The following is a 7,051-nucleotide window of genomic DNA, read 5'->3' as shown; positions in this document are numbered from 1 at the left end:
GAGATACTGCCAGTCTCTTGTATTTTTTTTTAGGAAAGGTTTTTACAATGTTGTAGTCAATGTTCTGTGTGAATATTATTTTTTGTTTGGTTCAGTGGGATATCGGGTGTCTCACGTCTGTTTGGTCACTCTGATTTCTTTGTCTGTATGAAGCGTGTGATTTTTTACAATTTAGGAGTAAGGACATTTGATTAGCAAGTTGGTGTATACATTTTACGCTTGGGGGGTTTCATTTTATAGTTCCTGGTTTGTTAACTGGGACGTATCTATGGGCAATCTTTTTGATATGGATGTATGATAATGTCTTATACTGGTCGCGTTACTTCTGTTGGGCTTTTCCAGTGTGGCTACATGGATGGTTCGATATTTTTTAATCTTGTTTCAGGTCTTTTATATATTTGGCACTGTCAGCTGCTGGCTGTGTGTTGTATCCCCACTGTTTTTGTCTCGAACTCGGATTGGTGGTGAAAGAGTTGCTTTAGTCGTCTCATTTGGTTGTTCGGCCACTGACGTCAACAGTCTCTGATGGTGTCATCTCCGTTAGAGGTTATCATATATGTCGTGGTAGCATTTAATATTGGCGGATGACAGTTCGGCTCTTCAGGAAGGAAGTCATGCACTCGTTTGTTTGCAATTGAAATGCCGCAAGTTGTGATGGGTGACTGATCGTCTTCCGGTGCCGTTTGACAGCGAAGCGGCGAGGGTTGTGGGAGTGGTCTTTGCCTCTCGGGGATGCATATAGGACATGAGTGTAGTGAGATGTTTGGTAATTGTATGGAGACCGACAGTTTCTGCAAAATGGTTGGATGGTCAGTAATATGTTGGCTTGTAACAATTGGGAGGAGCACTGTTTTCTTCTGGGCCGGTTTTTCTACCAGCAGTCCCAGTTTGGGTGTGGTTTGGGAGGGGTCAGCCTAGAACTGTACGAGATTCTGGAAAGTGGACGTACTGTTGTTTTTTCGCCCTCTCGGGCGCGATCTGCTTTTCCGGTTTGGGGAGCTTAGGGTAGGTAGACTATTTTGTTATGATGGGTTTCGTGATCTGTTTCGGAAGGAAGTTCACCACCATGATAAAGATTATGGATTGGACGATAGTTTCCTCCCCAATCCACCTGCCTCCAGTAATTTTCTAAAAAAGGGCCTGCCCTTTTCCCCAGACAGTTTTCCAACGACCGACTTATTCCAAGTTTTGTGTGTCATTTGTCCAGCTAGCATTCTGTATGGCTTTTATGTAGAAAAGTACTTGGATTTAATATCACTACACGGAAGGTGATGTAATGCCAAGTGATACTTTAGTGCAGTTTCCAGGGGGACATTCCCAGAGAACAGTGGCCAAACAAATGCAAGAACCTGTGAAAGATGCAGGCTTCAGTGCTCCTTGTCATGAGATTTGTTGCCAAGTCTCTGATACTTTGCCAAGGAAGGGATAAGAAACACTAGAAGATGTTCCCATTCTCTGGTTGCTTTGTTGTTAGTGGGAAAGAGTTCTTGTCTGACACGTGCCTCTAAGAATGTTTTGCTGGTGAAGGCCAGATAGGCCATATGATTCATATTTTTATACCGCATTCCCAGTGAGCGTCCGGGTGACCTGTATGAAAGCTGCCTATACCGTAGATAATAAAAAAAAAAAAAATTTTGGGGTTTTTTTTTTTCTCCCAAGCTTTGGTACTCGCTTGCCAGTATTCCTACTGTGCTGATATTAAATTTTAAAATAAATGAATGATAAACATTCCTGTTTTTTTTTCCCTTGCTTGTTCTTTGTCTTTAGCATAAATTAAATGTTGCATAAATGAGACACTATGCTAGCAAAAACAAGAAAACAAACTAAGAAACCAGTTCATGTTGAAATGTCTAATGGGAACGTGGAGAGGCAGGCCCCTTCCGCTCCCCCCTCCCTGTAAAATATTCCTGCTCTCCCTCCCTTTGGGTTCAAAAATTGTAATCCCCACTTCAGCCCTCACCTTGCTCCCTCTTGTTTTTTTTTTTTTTATAAAACCCGGCTGGCAAATTCTCTGGCTGTTTTTCATTTAACCAGGCCCAGGGTCAATTCCCCAAAAAAACAAATGTTGGGTTTTTGGTGTCACAATAAAAAGGGTGTTTTTTTTATGGCGTGTAGGCAGTAAAAATGCCTATTAAACAGATAAAACATTCCGGCAACCGAGCATCAAGGAGGATTAAAAAAGGAATTGCCATTGAATAAACTCCACAATATTTCTGCGTGATTGACACACCCAGCAGCTCTCCTTCTTCCTCCTCCTGTCCGCTGGGGAGAGGAGGGGGAAGGCGAGAACCGAGGAGCCACAATGTCAGAGAGTTTCCACAAGCTCCCTACAGCACCACTGAGATGAAAACAAACAGGGCCTTGCCTCCCCTGTCTGGGTGTCGAGCTTCTAGCTGCTTCCCCATGGAAGAAAAAAAGGAAAACCCCCTGTCCAGAATTGAATGGGATTGTTTTCAATTTCTGAGGTTTTAAGCCTGGAAGATCTAGACAAGACGTAAAAAAAAAAAAAAAAAAAAAAAAAACTTTTTTAAAATGGAAATCCTTTTGCATTGCGTTATTTTTTTGTACCCTTTCTTACTTTTTCCGATGTCAACAGCCAGTGGTGTCTTTATCTGAAATTGAGGGGTTGTCCATACCGTGAAATGTGTTAGATAGGAGGAAATGAACAAATTTCTATTTTCTTATGGTAAAGGTAAATGTTTTTTATTTTTGGCCAGTGTACCTACAGAGGCCTTACTGTGTGCATTAAAATGGTCCTTATGCTTTCCCTCTGGTGTTACAGTGAGAAAACCCAAAACGGGGCCTTTTTTTTCACCAGGCAGTCCACTTTGGCCTTTATCGTGACCAATAAGGAAGCCCCAAAGTTAAAGCAATAATAACATTAACAACGTCTCTGTTATATTCAAGTGTCACAGTAAGCTGTGGCAGTGTGACAGTGAGCCAGCATGCACAACACCTGGACCCTGAAACTGAAGCAGCTAAATGGAACTCAGCCATCATTAATTTTAACATTTACACCTGTGCTTCTCCTGCTGTGACATGTCAACATGTCTTCTGTGAAAAATGGCTATTTGTACAAAAAAAAAAAAAAAAAAAAAGTATGCATGGAGGGATGTGGATAAATAGTGTTGAGTAGCAGAAGAATCTGTGTAGAGATGGTTTACACAATCCGTGTCACATTGATGTACACAGGCCAGATGGTGGCATGCCGGTGCAGTTGTTAGCACTGTCACCTCACAGCAAGAGGGTCCTAGGTTTCAACCCGCTGGGCATGTTGTCCTGCCAGTTAACTGGAGACGGATTTGCCCGTATGTGTGAATGTGAGTGTGAATGATTGCCCTGGGATAGACTGGCAACCTCTCACGGCCCCTGCCTCTCCCCAGGGTGAGACTCCGGCCTCCCTAAACTATGCACGAGGGCAGATATAGAGCTCTGCAATAAGAACCTGTCTCTTAAACCTCCCTGTAGGTTTCTACATGATGAAGGGTTCTCAGAGTAAACCCTCAAGGCTGGTCCCTGTGGTGATCCATTAATACACAAAGCTTATACCTGCAACCCCGGTAAATGGTTTATCTTGCAAACTACAAAATAAGAGTGAACCCTCAAAGACCCCCTTCCTATGTGAATAAGCTGTAGTATTCTACTTTAAACATAGTGTAGTAGCCAAAATGCAGCATTGTATATCAGGCGAGCAACAGTATTTTAGATAGCCTACACCAGATATTATATGCAAGCATCCGCTTTTTGACTCAGGTTTCATTAGCATTCATGTATCCTACAGAGTCATCTGCCTCTGAAGTGTTTGCCTCCATACAATGAAATTAAACATCTTACCAGAAACAATGTCATCATGGTTACTTGGGATAATTCACAGACCACTGTAAATGGACTATTTCAGTAGAAAGAGCTCTAATTTCCTTTGTTTACAACCAAAACTATCTCTATCCTATATGTTCAACTAAAAATAACAGAAAGTTTTACATTATGTGAACTAAACGACCTATGACGTTGCATTAGGCCACGGGCACAGCTTTTTCGACCACAGTATTTAGCTAACAGATTATTATTGTTCTTGTTCTATAATTATTAAACTGCTTATGAAAGTTCATTGTAAAATGTTGTCATTTTGCCAAACGCTTCCCGAGGCAGCGGGGTGTCGTTAGGGTTCGGCTCTCCTCGGTACTTCCCGCCATTCTTCGTTCCCACGTCGGGGATTTCCGGCCACTGTCGCCATCTGCTTTCTCGTCCTTCTCCAATCTCCGTGTTGTTGTTCCCGGTGACGCGGCGGAGGTGTAGCCTGACGCGGGCTCTTACGTGTCGGCCAGAATAAAAGTGGAGCTCCGGAGGCCCGGGAGTGACGAGGGGAGTCTGTATCGGTAAGGACGGAGCGGTGTCCGGGGCTCAGAGACACGGGACGCGGCCGTAGAAAGTGTCGGTCTGGTCGGGTTCGGCCCGAAGGAAACAAAGAGATCATGGCGCCGCGGTGTGTTTGTAGCAGGATGGAGGGAGGGGAGGCTGCGGCTGTTTGACAGAAACAGAGCCAGCGGTGTGGCTTTATAGTGAACCAGCAGGGACAGTTTGTGTGTTAACGCTTTAGAAACTGTGACAGGACTTTAGGAGTTCACGGGCTCAGCTGTCAGAAGGTGCTGTAGCGGACGAGACATTTATGCGCACAGATTTTGCGCCGTTTTCTCCCTTAACGGTGCGTTGAACCCATCAGCCGCGATATGCTTTTTTTATATTTATTCCCACACTTGCTCGACTCAATGTGATGTTCCAGAGGTCATAAAGTCATTGTGTGATCTTCCACCTGCTCATATCACCTCAGCCTGATCGACAATTATCTTACTCCCTGCTCTTCATTCATTTTGGTCTCGATAGAAATCGGCCATTGCAGGCCGTCGCGTTTGGTTGCACCATGAAAACACGAACTCAGGCCTGGAGATTGAGCGCACATTTGGTATCTTGCGGTCAGATAAAGGTGTGCCTGTCGGTGATCTCCCGGGATGTGACCGGTGTGCGTTGAGGGGGCGTTGCCCGGCCATGTGGCTCTGCTGTCACACAGAGCATCCGAGAGATTTTTGAAAAGCAGAGGGAGAAATGTGTAAAGCCAATCATGCAGCGGAGAGAAGCTACGCACAGTGTGAGATCACAGTGAACAACACGTCCCAGATCAACGCTCAGTGCACAGCCTGAAGTGAGCCAGAGATCACGGCTCTCTGGCTCTGGAGCTTCTTTATTACAGCGGCAAATACTGATCATGCGTGCAGGTAGACTGGTTCAGAGCAGGAGTAGAGACCAGTGTTTCACTCTGGAGTTTGTAACGTGTCTTTAACAGGAGGTTTCACTAGTAGGATAAATAAAAATCATTTATCACTGGTGGTTAAATATCTCCTCCAGACATAAATATTCTGCTTGGAACAATGATGTGTGTGTGATATGTTTATTTCTGTAAAAAAAGAAGTATAATTTCCACATTAAAATCCTTTAAAAGAGCATCTACTCCTTCTACCTCATTGAACAATCTATGAATATGCTAATTCTGTTCGTTTCTAGAGTTTTCCTGCTGGACACAAGCTGTCTCCTACTTTGATTCTCAGCGTCTGTTCACTGGTGGCTTTAACTTTCTACATCACACTTGTATAAGTTGCATACTGGACCAGGACTGATGATCCTAATGATTATATTATTGATTTAAAAGCTGTAAAAGCTTTTAGAGCCTGTTTGCTAACAGGGGAAAACACATTTGCAACTTTGTGCAAACTTTTTAAACTCCTAAGAGATTATTATAAGTGTCCCACTTTATATGAGCTAATAATGCAGTAGTCAGTTATATCTGTAGCTCTGCTCAAATGAGCTGGCATCATCCAGAGAATCACAATAACAGCATCAAGAGAGTCAGGCCACCTCTACTAAAACCTGACCTTGCTGGCAACAATGAAGGCTTTTTCAGGAGAGGTGCATTAAATGTATCACTGCCACGTACTGTAGTTGTAACAGTGGAGTCACCCCAGGGTGGTCCTAGCTGGAAACAGGATGTAGCTGTAGATTAAGGACGGTCATTAAAAGCATCACACTGCTAAAAAGATCTAACCAAGAAAAGTACATTTGTCAGTCCGACAGAGTACAGGAGACAGCGGGGAGGGACAGATAGTCTGAGTATTGGTGTTACAGATCATCTAGTTTCCCTGTTACCTCGTGACCTTGCCTGAATGTGTCGGGTATTGTTCGTAGTGGTGGGAAAGGTTCGTAAGCCAGAAGAGAAAATGTAGCTGTCCTTTTGTATTTTCAATACACACACACACACACACACACACACAGCCAAAGTTCAGTGTTTAGAATTGGCTCCTTGTCAGGTCCAGAGGGTTTTTTATTCAAACTTAAACTTTTAACCTAAGTAACCCGTCACCAAAACATTCAGTCACAGTCTGTTCATCCAGACAAAGTTGTGCCTACTCTATCACCACACCTCGTTTGGGGCTTCAAAGTGCATTCTCCACTTGTTTTTAGAATAATATATATATTTATTATATAATATCAATACAAACACCTTTAAGTAAATGACTGTAGAGCTAATCAACACCTCTCTGATAGAGTCCCAACAGAAACTGAACACAATAAGTTAAGTTATTACGTAATGTCAGATTTGTGGCAGATTATTTTCTTAATTAGCAACAGATTGTCTATTCCTTTTTTTTATTTTAATGTACATTTTAAGCACTATACTGTATAATATATATTGTAATATTTATTGTTGGATACCTTCTAATACATAATAGCCCATTTATTATTGAATTAAAAAAATAATTTCTATTTATTTTGTCATTATAGACTTACACCGTAAGTCATAGCTTCTTAAAGGCAGATGGAGTCTTTCACATCTGCTTAGGATCTGGCACATGTTCAAAGTATTTTCTTATTTTAAAAGAACCCCAGCAAACCAAGGTTCAGTGGGTCACAGTTGAGCTACCACTTTGCTTCCCTTTGAGCCAAGAAAAAACGTGTTTGTAGTGTAATTTATGGTGTAATAAACTTTGATGAAAGCGGTCAG

The 7,051-nt window shown here is 42.5% G+C and overlaps 1 protein-coding gene across 1 annotated transcript in view; it reads left to right on the top strand.

Moving 5' to 3' along the window:
- The first annotated feature begins 4,200 nt into the window (after nucleotides 1-4,200).
- Nucleotides 4,201-7,051, top strand: part of creb1b (cAMP responsive element binding protein 1b) — an 11,905-nt gene continuing 9,054 nt past the window's right edge. Inside the window, exon 1 of the mRNA XM_035676899.1 lies at nucleotides 4,201-4,376. The gene's annotated coding sequence lies outside the window, so the exon portion shown is untranslated. The remainder of the gene's footprint in view (nucleotides 4,377-7,051) is intronic.

Source organism: Morone saxatilis, unplaced genomic scaffold (genome assembly GCF_004916995.1).
Source record: "Morone saxatilis isolate NCDOM2014 unplaced genomic scaffold, NCSU_SB_2.0 Contig5, whole genome shotgun sequence".
Taxonomy (NCBI): Eukaryota; Metazoa; Chordata; class Actinopteri; family Moronidae; genus Morone; species Morone saxatilis.
Note: the sequence above shows the minus strand (reverse complement) of the source record. Positions and strands in the feature narration are given on the sequence as shown.